Consider the following 8,250-nt stretch of genomic DNA (forward strand, 5'->3'; position numbering starts at 1 on the left):
ATGGTGCAAGACCAAGGGGAAAAGGAGAACCCCATGAGGGAACTTCGCATCCGCAAGCTCTGCCTCAATATCTGCGTCGGGGAGAGCGGAGACAGACTGACCCGGGGAAGCTGAGGTGTTGGAGCAGCTCACAGGCCAGACTCCGATGTTTTCCAAAGCTAGATACCCTGTCAGGCCCTCTGGCATCCGGAGAAATGAGAAGATTGCTGTTCACTGCACAGTCCGTGGAGCCAAGGCAGAGGAAATTCTGGAGAAAGGTCTGAAGGTGCGAGAGTATGAGTTGCGGAAAAATAACTTCTCGGATACTGGAAACTTTGGTTTTGGAATTCAGGAACACATTGACCTGGGCATCAGATACAACCCAAGCATTGGTATCTACGGCCTGGACTTCTATGTGGTGCTGGGTAGGCCAGGGTTCAGCATTGCAGACAAGATGCACAAAACAGGCTGCATTGGGGCCAAACACAGAATCAGCAAAGAGAAGGCTATGCGCTGGCTCCAGCAGAAGTATGATGGGATCATCCTTCCTGGAAAATAAAATTTATCCAAAAAGCCAATAAATTTTTCTCAGAAATGCAAAAAAAAAAAAGAATGAATAAATAAATAAATAAATAAATAAATGTATATGAACCAGGTATTGTGGGTCATTCCTATAATCCCAACACTTGGGAAGTTGAGGCACTATGACTGACAAGACCCTGTTTTCAGATCAAAACAATAACTTGGAAGGCAGAGGAGGGAGGGCAGATGTAAGATCCAGGCCTGTCTGGAGGTCCACATAGCAAGTTCTAAGGCAGCCAGAGCTCCATAGTAAGATTCTGTTCCAAAACTAACAAACAGGACCAGTAAGATGGTTTAGCAAATAAAGATGCTGTCAAACCTGATGAATGGCCTGTAACTGGCTGTGTAGACCAGGCTAGCCTTGGGTGGTATGTAACTGGCTATGTAGACCAGGCTAGCCTTGAACTCAGAGATCCTCCTCCTGCCTTTGCCTCTTGGGTGCTAGGATTGAAAGCATTTTCCCCAACACCTGTCTGTCTTACTTCCTTCCTTCTTCCTATTCTTCCTTCCTTCCTCCCTCCTTCCTTCCATCCTGTTTATTATAATTGTATGTTTATGTGTGCGTGCCTCTATGAGTTTGTATACACTGTATACACACTGGAGTCCCCAGAAGCCAGAAGAGGTTGGCAGATCTCCTGCAGCCAGAGTTACTGGTGGTTGTGAACTACCATATAGATGCTAGGAACTGAACTCAGATCCTCTGCAAGAACAGAAAGTGCTCTTAACCACTAAGCTATCTCTTCAGCCTCAATTTTCATACTTTTCCTTCATTTTTCTCTCTGGGTCCTCTTCTAAGCAAGAATAATTGTGAGTTCAAAAGAGGGACATAGAAATTTGGAAGAGGAATCTATGGGTAAAATGCTTGTGCCAACCTGACAACCTGAGTTCAATCCCTGGAACCCACAGCAAGGCGAAGCAGAAAATTGACTCCACAGAGCTTTCTCTGACCTCCACACTCAACCTGAATCAGACTTACAAATTAACATTTTACATTTTTAATTCAATTTAAAAATTGAAATATAAACAGTAGTAGCAATCAATAGCCCACATGCCACTTGTATTTCACTAAGCCACACTGAAGTTTGAAAAGGTTCTGCCTGGCCACACCTGAAGTCGTTCCATTCCCTCCACCCGTTTGAAGGCACCATTGCCAGCTCCTATCTTAAGAGCCGTGGGAAACCTCCAACCACGGTTCAGCTGGGGGCAGCTGGGGGCTGGGACTTCTTTACATTTTTGATAAATGACTCTGGCTGCCCACGTGCAGAGTTCAGCAGGAGTGCCACAGGAAGGCAGGAGAGGCAGCTGTGAGGCTCTGTCTCAGGCTGAGGGGGGAGCTGGCTGGTGGATTTCCAACAGCACCCGCAAAGGTCTAACCCTACAAGAAGCTGCCTTTCCTTTTATTTCTCTAGGCTGATGCAAGCCCTTACAGATACATGTAACTTCTTCAATCCTCCTGTCTCAGTATCAGCCCCAAGGATGCCCAGATTCAGAACAGTCTGTCCCCTGCACATGAGAACACAGCTCCCTGCCTAGCTCAGGCTGCCCACAGTGAGAACTTCAGGATGCCAGCCAACTGGGCTCTGAGATCTCTTCCAGTGACTGTGTTAGGGACTAAGTAGGTTACATAATTCTTGTCACCTGAACACTGGTAGCCTGTCCACCGGTGTGGCTGAGGTGGGATAATGACTGAGAACATTAAGGGGTCGTAGGAAGGAGAGGAACTCTTCAATAGAGTCTTATCAAAGTCTCACCAGTCAAGGATTCTAATCCAATTATCAGCATTTGCTGTGAAGGTGGCTCACATGGAGACAACCTGCCTCTTATATTTCAAGTAAGAATGTTGAAATAGCAGTTGGCCGTGCCTAAAGTCAGAGCATGTTGGACCTAGGATGATCTTTCCCCTTCCCCAGACATGAGCCTACAATTTTCTAGGAATGTCCCAAGCAAAGCAACAAACTCCATTTATAGCAAAAGTCTCCTTTACCCTCTTGCGAGCAGAGGTTTCATCTGATCAGATGTTAATCCTATCCACCTTAACTCAGGAACCTCCCTAGGATGCCAATTACCCAAAAGAAGGAAAATTGGGGGAAGACATTTTGTTGTTGTTTCTGAGACAGTCTCATGTGCTCCAGGGTGGCCTTAGCTTTGCTGTATAGCCGAGTAGAACCTTGAACCCCGATCCTCCTGCCCTTGTCTCCCAAACACTAGGGTTTCCAGTGTGCACCGCCCAATTTATGCAGTGTTGGGAATTTAACCTAGGACCTTCGGCATGCTAGAACTCTAATCTGAGCCATATCCCCAACTCAAGAGGCAAAAATTCATAGCAACTCTTTGAGATATAAATTGAGAGGCACCAAAATCATCTATATGACTGCTGTTATGACTATTGTTATGACAACGTTTAATAGGCTGGAGAGGTGGGTCAGTAGTTAGGAGCACTGGTTGTTCTCCCAGGGGACCCTAGTTCCGTTCATAGCACCCACATGGTAGCCTCCAGTCATAGAGGATCTGGTGCCTTCTTCTGGCCTCTAAGGCACTGCACACATATGGTTCACATACATACCTGTGGGCAAAACATAGGAAACGCCACTTTAAGTGTGGCTCTCTCTTAAGAAGCCCCTTTCCTTGAGTTCCTCCTTTGTGGCTAATTTTTCGTTAATTCCCTGCTTAAATCCACGTTAATAAAAACCTTTCCTTGATAAACTCCAACTGTGCTTCATTTCAGCTCCTGACAGTGGTCTTTGCTGCCTCAAAGACAAGAATCCTGCCTTGGCCTGGTGTGGTGGTTCACACCTTTAATAACCTTAGCACTCAAGAGACAGAGGCAGGCAGATCTCTGTGAGCTTCAGGCCAGCTTGGTTTTCCTGTTACGGCACACAGCATCGTGGGACCTTGGATGCTGTGTCTCACAGCTGCTGACAAGGTCACAAAGTCCACACTGACTGCTCAGGCACCCTCTGGCCTGCCCCACCCCCAAAGTTCCTTTCCAGAAGTTGGTATCCTCCTGTGTGGCCTTCCCGAGGGTTTCTGGCTCCTGTGCCTCTGGGAAATGGCCCTTCCTTCTCATTATTTCTCAGCTACCACTCCTCTGGGGGCCTCCACCCCTGTAAACAGTTTTTGCTGTTGCTTTTGTGTTTGTTTCTGACAGGGTTTATGTAGCTCAGGCTAGCCTTAAACCCATGATCCCCCTAAATACTGGAATTATAGGTATGTGTCATCAAATTTGTTTTGTTTGGGAAAATATCTTGGTGGCCCAGAGTGGCCTCAACCTTATAAATTCTGAAATAATTATAGGCATGCAGCACCCCTTTTGGCTCTAACACTCTGGCCCTTTAAAATTCCCACAAGCCCGCTCTCTGTTTCTTTAACTCATCAACTCTATGATGGGAGTGTTGACTGAGGGGCATGCTCCAAGATGCTGGAGTTCAGCTTTTTAAGGTAAGCAAGACTGACAGGGAGGGCAATGGCTTGGTGGGTAAGATGCCCGATGCCAAGCCTGACTCTGAGGTCCATCCCCACCCACAGGTTGGAAGGAGTGAACTGACTCCTACAAGCTGTCCTCTGACCTCCACTTGTGCGTTGTGGCCTGCACACCCAGACACACAAAAGACAAAGTATAGCTTAAAATGTTTAAAAAGCAAAGAGTCTGATACCTGGGCTGGGCTTGATGGTACACACTTGTAATCTCAGCGCCAGAGAGGCAGAAGCAGGGAGAACTCGAGTTTGAAGCCAGTTTACACAGCTGCATGGCACGATCTTAATCTCAGACATAAATTAGGCCAGGGGAGCCGGGCGTGGTGGCACACGCCTTTAATCCCAGCATTTGGGAGGCAGAGGCAGGCGGATTTCTGAGTTCGAGGTCAGCCTGGTCTACAAAGTGAGTTCCAGGACAGCCAGGGCTACACAGAGAAACCCTGTCTTGGAAAAAAAAAAAAAAAAAAGCCCAGGGGAGGGGGTGCAAGCCTTTAGTCCCAGCTCTCCGGAGGCAGAGGCAAGCAGATCCCTGTAAATTCAAGATGAGCCTGGTCTACATTGAGACCCTGTCTCAAAAGCAAGTTAATAAACTAATTAAGTTAAAGCCCCAGGCCCTTGTGTGTCCTCGTGAACACAGGGAAGGAGTCAGCTCTGAGGTCCACACTGGAAAACAAGAAAGCCTTCTAGAAAAAAGGCAAGCTGAAGGTTTCAAAGTGGCAGAGCTGAACTGGAAAGTGGTGGGAGGGGCCGTGGGAGAGGAGACGGGGGTGGGGGGTAGGGGGTGGGAGCACAGAGGGAGGCAGAGGCTTCGGGAGAAACCTTTAAAATTTGTTCTGAAACAGTGCACACCTGAAGTCTCCACACTTGCAAGATAGAGGAAGGAAGGTTTGAAGTTCATGGTCACCTCAGCTACATAACAAGCTACAGGTAAGTCTGGGCTATGTGAGGCCTTTTCTTTAAAAAAAAAAAAGGAAAAAAAAAAACTTATTTCGAGTGTGTGCACAGAGGGGTGCATATATATATATCACAGCACCTACCGATTGCTTTTTTGTTCGGTTGGTTGGTTTGGTTGAGTTTGGTTTGGCTTTTGGTTTTTCGAGGCAGGGTTTCTCTGTATAGTCTTGTTGTCCTACATTCCCTGCGTAGACCAGGCTGGCCTGAAACTCACAGAGATCGCCTGTCTCTGCCTCCCGAAAGTGCTGGGAATAAAGGCATGCACCACTACCACCTAGCCAGATTCTTTTTCAAAAGAGAAAAAAAAAATTAGTCAAGTATGTTTAGACATGCCTGTAATTCCAATAAGAAGAAGCTGGGGAAACAGGAATTCAAGGCCAGGCTAGCTTGGGCTACAAAATACCCTATATCAAAAAGAAAAAAAAAAAAATCAGAACAACAGTGTAAGTTTAATAAGGACACAGAAGTCATGAAGGGATTAAGCCAGGGGAAGGTTGGACTGGATTCACCAGTGCTGACTGACAGGGGATGGGGTCTGGGGGTACAGCCAGGTAGGGTCAGGAGCTATCAACTAGTAATTCAGCTGCACAGAATGAGAACTGAGCAGACACCAGGTTCTTCTAGCTTGGACAATTGGGTGAGTGGGGAGGGTGGCTGAGTCTGCCCTATGCTGTGCACTGAAGCTGTGAGGAGTGAGACCTACCAGGCCCCCTAACAGAGCTTGCACTCCAGATGAAGGAGCACATGATCAATTTCTGTGTTTGGTAACAAGCGGAGCACACAGGAGTCCTGGAGGCCCCTGGGGACATGGCCTGAGGCGGAAATGCAGGAGCTGAGAATGGTAGGACAGGGGGATGAGTCCTAATGAAGGAGACCTCTGCAAAGTCTCTCCCCCTCCAGATGGAGGGACCAGTATAGCTAGGGAAGGACAAGGTTTCTGTGCTCAAGCTGGCCCCCTGGTCCTCCTGCCTCTTGCTTTCCAAGTGCTGGGATCACACTTGGCCTTTGTGCCTGGCTCCCCATCGGAGCTGCAGACAAGGTGTCTGGGTGTGTTTCTGAGGACCCGGAAGAAACCCCTGCAGTGTTGGATGCACCACCAGGCCTGGGGCTCAGGAAAAAGGCACGGAGAGGCCCTGGGTCATAAAAATGAGATGGCCTGTGCTTCATTTCATCCCGGGTGGGTTGCTCTCGTTCAGGGGGGGGAGGGGGTGGGGGGAGGGGGGAGGTGTAAGTTCGAGAATGGAGTCAGCAGCATGGCTGCCCAGCCAGGCCAGGTGAGGAGAAACAGGAGCCTGCCAATGGAAACACCTGAAGGGGCTGTTAAAACACTAATTGTGGAGCACCGTGTGCCCCACCCCCAGCTTCTAACTCAGCAGGTTTGAGGTTGAGGCCTGCTGAATTCATTTCCGACCATTCCCTGGTGATTATAGGTTGACCCAGAGATCACAATTTAAAGAACATTGAAGTTTTCAACCTGTGGGCCCTGGCCCCTTTGTGTGTGTGTTGGCGGGGGTGGGGGGGGTCGTCGTCAAACCACCCTTTCACAGGAGTTGCTTAAGACCATCAGAAAACAGAGATTTTACCTTTACCATTCATAACAGTAGCAAAATTACAGTTATGAAGCAGCAGTGGAATAATTTTACTGTTGGGGGTGACCACAACATGAACATGACCCATTGAAGAAGGGTCACAGCCTTAGGAAGGTTGAGACCCGCTGCTGCCGTGGACAGATTGGGCCGGAAGGAGCAGCTTGTGAACTGTAGGGGAGCTTGCAACCCATCCTCCCCAGGAGGTTAGAACACCACCCACCCCACCCCACCCCTGGCCCACTTGGCGGTGGGGTCCAGCTGTTTCAGCTGCCATTGTCTTTCCAACACCAGCCTCTTCTGGGCTCTGAAGGCAATAATGTTACTTAGGTGGAAACAGGACTAAACTCCCTGAAAGGAGGGAAGCTAGAAAAACCCTGTCAAATGTCCCATAAAAGCAAGCGTCCCTTACCACATTTTTTTCCCTAGGAAACTGAGGTCATCAGCCAGGAGCTGCCTCAACCTCCACTCTTTGTTCTTTTCTCTCCTTTAGGGAGAGACCATGGACAACCTCACATTCATTCCACTGGGTAGCTCAACCCCTCCATCCAAGCACCAGATCCCATCCTTTCCTCCTGCTTCTCTTTTTGTTCTGTTCTGTTTTGGTTTTTTTGTTTGTTTGTTTTTTGTTTTTTTGAGACAGGGTTTCTCTGTGTAGCCCTGGCTCTCCTGGAACTCACTCTCTAGACCAGGCTGGTCTCGAACTAAAAAATCCGCCTGCCTCTGCCTCCCAAGTGCTGAGATTAAAGGCGTGCACCACCACCCCTGGCTCCTCCTGCTTCTTGATTTCTTCACTCTCTGCAGCCTTCCTTCTCTTTCCACAGTCTGTGTAGGAATAGATACCTAGTTGCTATATCCAACGGATTCATGTTACACTGAATCCAGCTGGTACCACTGCTTCTGTTGCCATAGCTCTGGGTTCTCCCTGGTCTCTGTCACTGCCTTGTGATGGGGCCATGTCTACCTTTGCCCCATTGGTGATTCCTAAACCTATTCGGCTGTTGTTTTATCCAGCCAAAATTTCTGCAGCAAACATCCATGCTATTGTGTTAATAATGGGATAGATATAGTGAGACACAGAACATTGTCTGGTCCAGGCCAAATGCACATCCTACCTCAAGCTACATTCCATGGAGTCGGTGACGATGGTGACGATGGCTTGATGTGGTCCGTAGTCTAGGGTGATGGATGTACTGGAACTGACGGTGGGACAGACTGTGAAGGAGAAAAGCAAAGTAGCGGTGACTCTCCCTTCAATAGGATTGTCACAAGGGGCCTTCAGAGAATGGCGACTCTAGAGCATGTTATTAGAAGGTGCCGCAGTCTGGGGGAAATCTCTGTTGGTAAAAGGCTGGTTTCGCAAACATGAAGACCTGAGTTGTGTGAAAGAAACTTTTATTCTCCTGATGTAAATGTCGTCTCCAGGGCTTACTACCTCCATCTGCTAACTTAGGCCTAGTCCTTTCAGTCTCCACACAATCTAAGCCTAGAGTGTTTTCAGCCTCTGAAACTTGCTGCTGAATAAGCCTGCCCTTCCTAGTTCTTCCTGAACTCTAGATGGCTGGCTTAGCTCAGCTGCTCTGACTCAAACTCCTCTCCCAGCTGATTTATCCAATCTGGCTCTTTTCTTGACCTTTATATTAGCCTCAAACTAACTAGCAAACTTTTCTTTTTT

General features: G+C 48.1%; 1 pseudogene; it reads left to right on the forward strand.

The window, feature by feature from the left end:
- LOC110293467 lies at positions 1-538 on the forward strand (annotated as a pseudogene).
- Positions 539-8,250: the final 7,712 nt, after the last annotated feature.

Source organism: Mus caroli, chromosome 4 (genome assembly GCF_900094665.2).
Source record: "Mus caroli chromosome 4, CAROLI_EIJ_v1.1, whole genome shotgun sequence".
In the NCBI taxonomy this organism is placed as follows: domain Eukaryota; kingdom Metazoa; phylum Chordata; class Mammalia; order Rodentia; family Muridae; genus Mus; species Mus caroli.